Consider the following 11,698-nt stretch of genomic DNA (forward strand, 5'->3'; position numbering starts at 1 on the left):
GACCCGTAGTGCACCTTCGGCGGCAGAGAAAAGCAACAAAAATACCGGTCAGAGAAGGGGAGTTTTGGTCGACTCTGCCAGGTTTTTGCACTAAGTCCGATCCGTAATGCCAGCGGGACTGAGTCGCTCTTGCGTGCCGTGGTCCTGGAAGCCTGCTCGGACAGAGTGGTCCTTCGGGTCCCGCGGGAAGGGGCATTTCATGTTCCTCTGCGGGAGGTGATCCATTTTCTGCGGGAAATGGCGAGCCCCTTCGGCTACAAGAGTGTGTAGGTCCCGCTCAACAGTCTACGTCCTTAACCATCGGGGACTTTGTAGATTTTGCCCAAAATCGCTCTCCGCAGAACAGAGCGTGAGGTCTCCGCGGCGGAGGCCGGAAAAGGTGCGAGGTGAGCGGCATGGTATGACTGGGCTCGTGCCGCTCACTGCTACCCGGAGCGTGGCGCCCTCCGGGTAAAAGGCTAGCCGGGGCGAGTAGGTGGGTTGACGGGCGCATAAGCCACGCCGTCCCCGCCGTACAAGGTGCCGGTGGCCTGGCGAACCACCGGCGTAAGGCTAGCCAAGGGCGTACCGCGGGGCAGAGGGCGCATAAGCCACGCTCTCTCTCCATCCCACCAGCACAAGCGAAAAATTTTCAAAGTGTGGGAGAACCGGCTTCCCGACCGGTGGCACTCTGCCTCTCGCTGCCGCCCTCCTGGAAGCGTCCTCGGTCACTCGGAGTACGGCAGATTTCAGAGCTCCGGAATGGTGAAAAAGAACCGGAGAGAGGGCGACTCCGGCTTCTCTCTGCCGGGCGAGGACCACCGCAGGCGGCGGGGACGTCTGACAGGAGACGGCGCTGCGGGCAGGCTTTAAAAGTGCATGGGGTTTTGGCCTCGGCAAAAGTCGAAAAAATTATGCGGTCGGAGCTGTCTGCCCCGGCCGGGGAAGGCTCACCGCCGGCGGCTGCCAACCCATGGCTTGCCCGCTGGATGGCCTTTCGGAGGCTTCTGAAAAAGAACTGTCAGGCGGGCACCTCTCGGAAGAACCGCAGACCAAAACGACCGGTAAAAATTTTGGGCGATCCGACCCGTAGTGCACCTTCGGCGGCAGAGAAAAGCAACAAAAATACCGGTCAGAGAAGGGGAGTTTTGGTCGACTCTGCCAGGTTTTTGCACTAAGTCAGATCCGTAATGCCAGCGGGACTGAGTCGCTTTTGCGTGCCGTGGTCCTGGAGGCCTGCTCGGACAGGGCGGTCCTCCGGGTCCCGCGGGAAGGGGCATTTCATGTTCCTCTGCGGGAGGTGGTGCATTTTCTGCGGGAAATGGCGAGCCCCTTCGGCTGCAAGAGTGTGTAGGTCCCGCTCAACAGTCTACGTCCTTAACCATCGGGGACTTTGTAGATTTTGCCCAAAATCGCTCTCCGCAGAACAGAGCGTGAGGTCTCCGCGGCGGAGGCCGGAAAAGGTGCGAGGTGAGCGGCATGGTATGACTGGGCTCGTGCCGCTCACTGCTACCCGGAGCGTGGCGCCCTCCGGGTAAAAGGCTAGCCGGGGCGAGTAGGTGGGTTGACGGGCGCATAAGCCACGCCGTCCCCGCCGTACAAGGTGCCGGTGGCCTGGCGAACAACCGGCGTAAGGCTAGCCAAGGGCGTACCGCGGGGCAGAGGGCGCATAAGCCACGCTCTCTCTCCATCCCACCAGCACAAGCGAAAAATTTTCAAAGTGTGGGAGAACCGGCTTCCCGACCGGTGGCACTCTGCCTCTCGCTGCCGCCCTCCTGGAAGCGTCCTCGGTCACTCGGAGTACGGCAGATTTAAGAGCTCCGGAATGGTGAAAAAGAACCGGAGAGAGGGCGACTCCGGCTTCTCTCTGCCGGGCGAGGACCACCGCAGGCGGCGGGGACGTCTGACAGGAGACGGCGCTGCGGGCAGGCTTTAAAAGTGCATGGGGTTTTGGCCTCGGCAAAAGTCGAAAAAATTATGCGGTCGGAGCTGTCTGCCCCGGCCGGGGAAGGCTCACCGCCGGCGGCTGCCAACCCCTGGCTTGCCCGCTGGATGGCGTTTCGGAGGCTTCTGAAAAAGAACTGTCAGGCGGGCACCTCTCGGAAGAACCGCAGACCAAAACGACCGGTAAAAATTTTGGGCGATCCGACCCGTAGTGCACCTTCGGCGGCAGAGAAAAGCAACAAAAATACCGGTCAGAGAAGGGGAGTTTTGGTCGACTCTGCCAGGTTTTTGCACTAAGTCAGATCCGTAATGCCAGCGGGACTGAGTCGCTTTTGCGTGCCGTGGTCCTGGAGGCCTGCTCGGACAGGGCGGTCCTTTCGGGTCCCGCGGGAAGGGGCATTTCATGTTCCTCTGCGGGAGGTGGTCCATTTTCTGCGGGAAATGGCGAGCCCCTTCGGCTACAAGAGTGTGTAGGTCCCGCTCAACAGTCTACGTCCTTAACCATCGGGGACTTTGTAGATTTTGCCCAAAATCGCTCTCCGCAGAACAGAGCGTGAGGTCTCCGCGGCGGAGGCCGGAAAAGGTGCGAGGTGAGCGGCATGGTATGACGGGGCTCGTGCCGCTCACTGCTACCCGGAGCGTGGCGCCCTCCGGGTAAAAGGCTAGCCGGGGCGAGCAGGTGGGTTGACGGGCGCATAAGCCACGCCGTCCCCGCCGTACAAGGTGCCGGTGGCCTGGCGAACCACCGGCGTAAGGCTAGCCAGGGCGGACCGCGGGGCAGAGGGCGCATAAGCCACGCCGTCCCCGCTGTACAAGGTGCCGGTGGCCTGGCGAACCACCGGCGTAAGGCTAGCCGAGGGCGTACCGCGGGGCAGAGGGCGCATAAGCCACGCTCTCTCTCCATCCCACCAGAACAAGCGAAAAATTTTCAAAGTGTGGGAGAACCGGGGACCCGACCGGTGGCACTCTGCCTCTCGCTGCCGCCCTCCTGGAAGCGTCCTCGGTCACTCGGTGTCCGGCAGATTTCAGAGCTCCGGAATGGTGAAAAAGAACCGGTGAGAGGGCGAAACCGGCTTCTCTCTGCCGGGCGAGGACCACCGCAGGCGGCAAGGGACGTCTGACAGGAGACGGCGCTGCGGGCAGGCTTTAAAAGTGCATGGGGTTTTGGCCTCGGCGAAAGTCGAAAAAATTTTGCGGTCGGAGCCGTCTGCCCCGGCCGGGGAAGGCTCACCGCCGGCGGCTGCCAACCCCTGGCTTGCCCGCTGGATGGCCTTTCGGAGGCTGCTGAAAAAGAACTGTCAGGCGGGCACCTCTCGGAAGAACCGCAGACCAAAACGACCGGTAAAAATTTTGGGCGATCCGACCCTCAGTGCACCTTCGGCGGCAGAGAAAAGCAACAAAAACACCGGTCAAAGAAGGGAGGTTTTGGTCGACTCTGCCTGGTTTTTGCACTAAGTCAGATCCGTAATGCCAGCGGGACTGAGTCGCTTTTGCGTGCCGTGGTCCTGGAGGCCATCTCGGACAGAGCGGTCCTTCGGGTCCCGCGGGAAGGGGCATTTCATGTTCCTCTGCGGGAGGTGGTCCATTTTCTGCGGGAAATGGCGAGCCCCATCGGCTACAAGAGTGTGTAGGTCCCGCTCAACAGTCTACGTCCTTAACCATCGGGGACTTTGTAGATTTTGCCCAAAATCGCTCTCCGCAGAACAGAGCGTGAGGTCTCCGCGGCGGAGGCCGGAAAAGGTGCGAGGTGAGCGGCATGGTATGACTGGGCTCGTGCCGCTCACTGCTACCCGGAGCGTGGCGCCCTCCGGGTAAAAGGCTAGCCGGGGCGAGTAGGTGGGTTGACGGGCGCATAAGCCACGCCGTCCCCGCCGTACAAGGTGCCGGTGGCCTGGCGAACCACCGGCGTAAGGCCAGCCAAGGCGGACCGCGGGGCAGAGGGCGCATAAGCCACGCTCTCTCTCCATCCCACCAGAACAAGCGAAAAATTTTCAAAGTGTGGGAGAACCGGCGACCCGACCGGTGGCACTCTGCCTCTCGCTGCCGCCCTCCTGGAAGCGTCCTCGGTCACTCGGTGTCCGGCAGATTTCAGAGCTCCGGAATGGTGAAAAAGAACCGGAGAGGGGGCGACTCCGGCTTCTCTCTGCCGGGCGAGGACCACCGCAGGCGGCAAGGGACGTCTGACAGGAGACGGCGCTGCGGGCAGGCTTTAAAAGTGCATGGGGTTTTGGCCTCGGCGAAAGTCGAAAAAATTTTGCGGTCGGAGCCGTCTGCCCCGGCCGGGGAAGGCTCACCGCCGGCGGCTGCCAACCCCTGGCTTGCCCGCTGGATGGCCTTTCGGAGGCTGCTGAAAAAGAACTGTCAGGCGGGCACCTCTCGGAAGAACCGCAGACCAAAACGACCGGTAAAAATTTTGGGCGATCCGACCCTCAGTGCACCTTCGGCGGCAGAGAAAAGCATCAAAAATACCGGTCAAAGAAGCGAGGTTTTGGTCGACTCTGCCAGGTTTTTGCACAAAGTGTTGGCATCGTGCGGCGTCGCGCTTTGCCGTACCGTATCCCCAATGGAGCGGCGCCCGGCGGGGTAGGCTAGCCATGTGAGGTCGAGGGCGGGAGGACGGGACGTAAGCCAGGCCGTTCTCCACAAGAAATTCCGGACGCGGAGACCCCTTCTCTGCCCTACGGTCCCCAATGGGGTGGCGCCCGGCGGGTGAGGCTAGCCATGGGAGGACGGGACGTAAGCCAGGCCGTTCTCCACAAGAAATTCCGTACGCGGAGACCCTTCTCCGCCCTACGGTCCCCAATGGGGTGGCGCCCGGCGGGTGAGGCTAGCCATGTGAGGTCGAGGGCGGGAGGACGGGACGTAAGCCAGGCCGTTCTCCACAAGTAAATTCCGGACGCGGAGACCCCTTCTCCGCCCTACGGTCCCCAATGGGGTGGCGCCCGGCGGGTGAGGCTAGCCGTGTGAGGTCGAGGGCGGGAGGACGGGACGTAAGCCAGGCCGTTCTCCACAAGTAAATTCCGGACGCGGAGACCCCTTCTCCGCCCTACGGTCCCCAATGGGGTGGCGCCCGGCGGGTGAGGCTAGCCATGTGAGGTCGAGGGCGGGAGGACGGGACGTAAGCCAGGCCGTTCTCCACAAGTAAATTCCGGACGCGGAGACCCCTTCTCCGCCCTACGGTCCCCAATGGGGTGGCTCCCGGCGGGTGAGGCTAGCCATGTGAGGTCGAGGGCGGGAGGACGGGACGCAAGCCAGGCCGTTCTCCACAAACTCCCAGCGGTAGAGTCTCGGCTCTCCGCTCTTTTGATCGATCTGACACAGCGCGATCCGGCGGGGCAGGGCACTTTGCTCGGTCAGGGGTATTGGCCCCGGCCGGTTTATGGTAAAGCGTTCCTTAGCCTCAGTCTTGGTCGCGCATCAATCCCCCGCTCCCCGTGAGCGGCTGTCGTCCTCTGCCTAAGGTTGTGTAGCGCGGTGCCAGTGTGGTCCTCGCACGGCCCCGCTCCTGCCACAGCGGTAGGACTCTCTGCTTCGGCTGAGGTTTGCTACGAAGCGTATGGAACGGGCGTACTCCACCGTACCGTGGGTGGGGGGCGGCGGCGGCGGCGGCAGCGTCCAGCGCGGAGCTCCGGCTCCCGCGGCAGCGCCTCGCCTAGTGTCCCTCGGGCAAGTCCAATCGCCCCCCGCCCGGTCGGAGAGCGCAGACACACCTCTGTGTCCACGGTTTATTTCCGCAGCATGAAAAGGGACGGCTCCCGCCTGCTCCTCGCGGCGGCGACGAGGCTTAGACCCACCGTGGCGTATCCGCGGTAGGTATGCTCGTCGGTCGGAGGAGCGGTTGCGGTCGAGTGGTCCCCAGTGTACCCTGTTAGCGCTGCCCGCCTACGCCTGAAGAGCTGCGGACCGAGAAAAAGGTTCGCTCCGCTGCTGACGGCGAAGCGCGCGGCACGCCGCGGAAGAGGAGAGGGAGCGGTCGCCCCCGGGGCGGCTCCCCTCCGAGTCCGGCAGAAGCAGAGATTGTAGCGGAGGGGGGGTTTCTAAATTCCCCGGGCGTGTTATCCCCAGCGGTAGCCTTTGAACTCTTCAACCGCAAGCACGATCGCACGTTCACAGCACCCGTCACTAGGAGCCGGGCCAGAGGCGGGCGGCAGACGAAACCGACATGAGCGCTTAAGGGTATTGCACCCCCGGCGCCCAGACCCTGGAAATTGAGTCTGCCCCCAAAGCCCACCCGCGTCCTCCTTGGCGCTCCCGGAGTACATGGTCGTAGATGGGCCATCGGTCGCTAATGCCAAACTGCGTCCCAGGGGTGCGTCCCCTCTGACCAACGGCAGACCCATCCCTCTCGCCAATCCGCGGATCCCCGCCAGGTCCCGAACAGGGCTCGTCCTTTAGCGTTTCAAATGCGCCCTCCCCGCCATACGAGGGGTTGAGGACCGTAGCCTTCCCTTACGAGAGGCACCAGGGGTGCGCCTGCTCGAGGGCCCGGCCGTGGGCGTAACGCTTGGGCCGCCCGGGGGAGTCGGTAGACCATGGGAGACCAACACTCGCACACGAACGTTGCCCGTGCTTTTGTGGAAGAGAGCTTCTTGCGAGGTTGTCGCTGCGGTGGCGCCCGGACAAACCCTATCCCTAAAACTTCTGGGGAATTGGCGTCTAAGCCTGCACCCTGCTCGGTATCCCTGCACCCACGAAGGGGGCCGTGGAAGGCTTGGGGTCGCGCCGGCGAAACCGACCGGATGCCCGGGGTACTGAACCCCCGGGGTCCCACCCTGGAAATTGAGCCGTCCGACCCCGCCACGTCTTCCTAGTGCTCTCCTTGGCTCCCCCGCCTGTGGGCATCGTTAGGGGCTGCGGTCATCAGCGCCGGCTAAGCTTCGGCAACACGGCCGACCCACCCCTTCGGCGCCTGGGGGTGCCTGGTCCCAGTCTGGGCCGTTCCGTAGGGGCGGCTATCCCTTACATGAGGGACTCGGTGCGTCCGCTCGGGCTGCGGGGCTCCGGCTCCGACAGCCGGGGAGCTGGTTTTGACCGCGGGCCTCGACGGGAACCGGCAGGGACCGGACTAGGCGTCAAGCCGAAAATAGCCCCGACACCCTCCGCGACCTTTGGCCGAGCGGGGCACCGGAAGCCGAACCGACCCCAACCCCTCTTCTTACCCCAGGGCTGGGCTGACCAATCCCCTGATCGGGTCTAAAATGGAAGAAGGGGATTCGAGGGAAGGGGCTGGCGGAAGGCAGTTGCCCGACGGAGTAGGCGAAGGCCAGGCCGTTTCCGAGTCCCGAGCAGAGGAGGGCGAACTCGGCTCTTCATCGACCGACGGCGAGGCGAGGGCGGTGGCTGCCGCGGGGAAGACTCCATTGCTCGTCAGCGCGCTAGGAGCGGGGCCGACTGGCTGCCCGGGGTATGGCATCCCCGGGGGCCCACCCTGGAAATCTTCGCTCCTCAGCCGCTGCAGGTTATAAGGTCCCGCCGCGCGTAAGCGCTCAACTCTCCGACCCACGGATGTCGAGCCCATGGTGAGCCGGCCGTTTCGTACGGGTAAAAGGGGTCCTCTGGCCCCACATCGATCGAGGGGGTTTAGATCCGCGGAGGCACGCACCGCGAGGCGAATCGCTGCTTTCCCCAAGAGGTTAACCTTCAAACCACCGAGTAGGTTCGGGGCAGGGCCGACAGTCTGCACTGGGGTATTGCATCCCTGGTGGGGCGACCCTGGAAATCTCTGCCCCTTTCCACTCCTTCGGTTGGGCCTCTCGTCGGGGCGAGCGTAAGTCGGCAAGCAGACGTGGGAAGAGGCTTCTTACCGGTGACACTCCCTTCGTGAGAGAGGCAGGTACTCGCCCCGGACCCCGGTCCAAATCTGCGCGGGCCGGACGGCGTCGGCCCTAGCCGAAGGCCGCTCCCGCGAAGCCAGGGAGCCGAAAATAACCCCGACACCCTCCGCGACCTCGCGTGCTTCCAAAGCGAGGGGAACCTTTGGCCGAGCGGGGCACCCGAAGCCGAACCGACCCCAACCCCTCTTCTTACCCCAGGGCTGGGCTGACCAATCCCCTGATCGGGTCTAAAATGGAAGAAGGGGATTCGAGGGAAGGGGCTGGCGGAAGGCAGTTGCCCGACGGAGTAGGCGAAGGCCAGGCCGTTTCCAAATCCCGAGCAGAGGAAGGGCGAACGACGTTCTTCATCGACCGACGGCGAGGCTAGGGCAAGGGCGGTGGCTGCCGCGGGGAAGACTCCATTGCTTTCCAGCGTGCTAGGAGCGGGGCCGACAGGCTGCTCGGGGTATGGCATCCCCGGGGGCCCACCCTGGAAATCTTCGCTCCTCAGCCGCTGCAGGTTATAAGGTCCCGCCGCGCGTAAGCGCTCAACTCCCCGACCCACGGACGTCGAGCCCATGGTGAGCTGACAGTTTCGTACGGGGAAAAGGGGTCCTCTGGCCCCACATCGATCGAGGGGGTTTAGATCCGCGGAGGCACGCACCGCGAGGCGAATCGCTGCTTTTCCCCAAGAGGTTAACCTTCAAACCACCGAGTAGGTTCGGGGCAGGGCCGACTGTCTGCACTGGGGTATTGCATCCCTGGTGGGGCGACCCTGGAAATCTCTGCCCCTTTCCACTCTTTCGGTTGGGCCTCTCGGGGCGAGCGTAAGTCGGCAAGCAGACGTGGGAAGAGGCTTCTTACCGGTGACACTCCCTTCGTGAGAGAGGCAGGTACTCGCCCCGCACCCCGGTCCAAATCTGCTCGGTCCGGCCGTCGTCGGCCCTAGCCGAAGGCCGCTCCCGCGAAGCCAGGCGATCCGAACCGAGGATCCGCGCGAGCCTTCTCCAAGCCCTCTGCCGGGCGCTGGTGTTGAAAGCGTAGCGGACCCTGTTCGCCGGAGCGATAGGAGCGGAGCACCGGTCCCGCAGGGTTGAAAGCTGGGTAGCAGCGTCGTAGCTTCCCTCCCAGCCTTCCCCCGGACCTGGCGCCCGATCCCCTCCGCTCCTCTCTGCGTTGGCGGGCGGCGCTGCATGGGTACGTCGCGACGGCTCCTATCGTCTCTCTCGCTTAACAGTGTGGAGAGGTGGTGGTGGAGCCGTCCGACACTCGAGGTGCTGAAGTTGAGCGTCCAATGCTTTCCTTCTATGCGCAGCCTACAGGAGCTGTCCGAGCTTCGGAGGTGCTGATGGAGGTGAGAGTCGAGCGCCACTTCTTGGCTGAACTGAGTGGGGAAAGCCAGCGACTGCGAGAGGGAGGGGAAGGGAAGGCTTTTTCGGGTCCTTGGAAGGGACCGAGAGCATCTTTCTTGCCCCCCTGCCCTAAGCTCCATCCAATGTTGTCTGCGAGGTCTTCTCTGGCGGCGGAGAAGCGCTGCGGTAGCAGCAGCAGCAACGAGCGTTCCCATTAGCTCACGGAGCCTGACTCCAAGAGTCTACCCCTCAGAGCTCGGCTACCTGGTTGATCCTGCCAGTAGTATATGCTTGTTTTAAAGATTAAGCCATGCATGTCTAAGTACTGACTATTCTTTACGGTGAAACTGCGAATGGCTCATTAAATCAGTTATGGTTCCTTTGATCGTTCCGCATTGATGATGTGCTACTCGGATAACTGTGGCAATTCTAGAGCTAATACGTGCCCAAGAGCGCTGCCCTCCAGGAAGGCGTGCATTTATCAGACTTAAAACCAATCCGGGGAGCCCTGGTCCGCGGCGGGTCTCCGGGCCCGCTGCGGCGCCAGCCCCGTCCTAGACTTGGCGACTCTAGGTGACCTCGGGCCGATCGCACGTCCTCCGTGACGGCGACGATCTATTCAGGTTTCTGCCCTATCAACTGTCGATGGTATCTAACCCGCCTACCATGGTGACAACGGGTAACGGGGAATTAGGGTTCGGTTCCGGAGAGGGAGCCTGAGAAACGGCTACCACATCCAAGGAAGGCAGCAGGCGCGCAAATTACCCACTCCCGACACGGGGAGGTAGTGACGAAAAATAACAATACAAGACTCTTTCGAGGCCTTGTAATTGGAATGAGTACAATTTAAATCCTTTAACCAGGATCCATTGGAGGGCAAGTCTGGTGCCAGCAGCCGCGGTAATTCCAGCTCCAATAGCGTAAGTTAAAGTTGCTGCAGTTAAAAAGCTCGTAGTTGGATTTCGGGGAAGGGCTGGCGGTCCGCCGAGAGGCGAGCCTACCGCCAGTCCCGGACCCCTGTCTCTCGGGCGCCCCCCGGGATGCGCTTCGCTGCGTGTCCCGGGGGCCCGAAGCGTTTACTTTGAAAAAATTAGAGTGTTCAAAGCAGGCCGTTCGCCTGAATATCGCAGCTAGGAATAATGGAACAGGACCTTGGTTCTATTTTGTTGGTTTTGAGAACTAGGGCCATGATTGAGAGGGACGGCCGGGGGCACCCGTACTGTGCTGCTAGAGGTGAAATTCTTGGACCGGCGCAAGACGCCCGAGAGCGAAAGCATTTGCCAAGAATGTTTTCATTAATCAAAGTCTTTGGGTTCCGGGGGGAGTATGGTTGCAAAGCTGAAACTTAAAGGAATTGACGGAAGGGCACCACCAGGAGTGGAGCCTGCGGCTTAATTTGACTCAACACGGGGAACCTCACCCGGCCCGGACACGGAAAGGATTGACAGATTGATAGCTCTTTCTCGATTCTGTGGGTGGTGGTGCATGGCCGTTCTTAGTTGGTGGAGCGATTTGTCTGGTTAATTCCGATAACGAACGAGACTCCCGCATGCTAAATAGTTACGCGACCCCCCGCGGTCCGCGTTCAGCTTCTTAGAGGGACAAGTGGCGCTTAGCCACGCGAGATCGAGCAATAACAGGTCTGTGATGCCCTTAGATGTCCGGGGCAGCACGCGCGCTACACTGAACGGCTCAGCGTGTGTCTACCCTGCGCCGGCAGGCGCGGGTAACCCGCTGAACCCCGTTCGTGATAGGGATCGGGGATTGCAATTGTTCCCCATCAACGAGGAATTCCCAGTAAGTGCGGGTCATTAGCTCGCGTTGATTAAGTCCCTGCCCTTTGTACACACCGCCCGTCGCTACTACCGATTGGATGGTTTAGTGAGGTCCTCGGATCGGCCCCGCGGGGGGACTCCTCGGAGCTCCTCTGCGGTGTTGCCCGAGAAGACGACCGAACTGTACTATCTAGAGGAAGTAAAAGTCGTAACAAGGTTTCCGTAGGTGAACCTGCGGAAGGATCATTACCGTCGAATGCATCGACAAAACCCTCTCCCGTCCGGGCACGAAGCTTGGCGGCGACGAGCGGAGACGTCGACAGCATCAGCAGCGTTGAGCGAGCAACTCAGCGGCAGAGATGGAGGTGGGCGAGCCGGCAGAGCCAGCGGGTCCTTCCCGCCGGCGGAGCCAGCGGGTCCTTCCCCTGGCTTCTCCCCACCTCCGCTGAATCTCTCCGGCCCGACTCTGATGCCCTTGCGGGGCGAGAGCACTTCGATCCCGGCCAGGGGGCCGTCGGAGCGATGCCCTGGGAGGAAGGGAGATTAGCTACCTCTCCTTCCCCCATGGTGCGGTCGCCTCCTTCCCAGTGCGGGGTCGTCGACGCCGGCTCTCCCCCGTCCGGATCCCCGCTCGATCGTACGGTGGTCGAGTGGAGAAAAACTCCGGCTTCCCCTCTTGCCTTCGTCTCGGTGGGCGCGGTGAGGAGAAGGGGCGGTTGCGTGGCAAGGCACCGAGACAATAGCGGGGTTGACTCCGTCCTGGTGGCGAGTCGCCTGTGGAGGGATCGAAGAGGGAGGCGGGCGTCCGGAAGCCTGCACCCTCGCGCTCTCTCCA

This window comes from Engystomops pustulosus, chromosome 8 (genome assembly GCF_040894005.1).
Source record: "Engystomops pustulosus chromosome 8, aEngPut4.maternal, whole genome shotgun sequence".
NCBI lineage: Eukaryota > Metazoa > Chordata > Amphibia > Anura > Leptodactylidae > Engystomops > Engystomops pustulosus.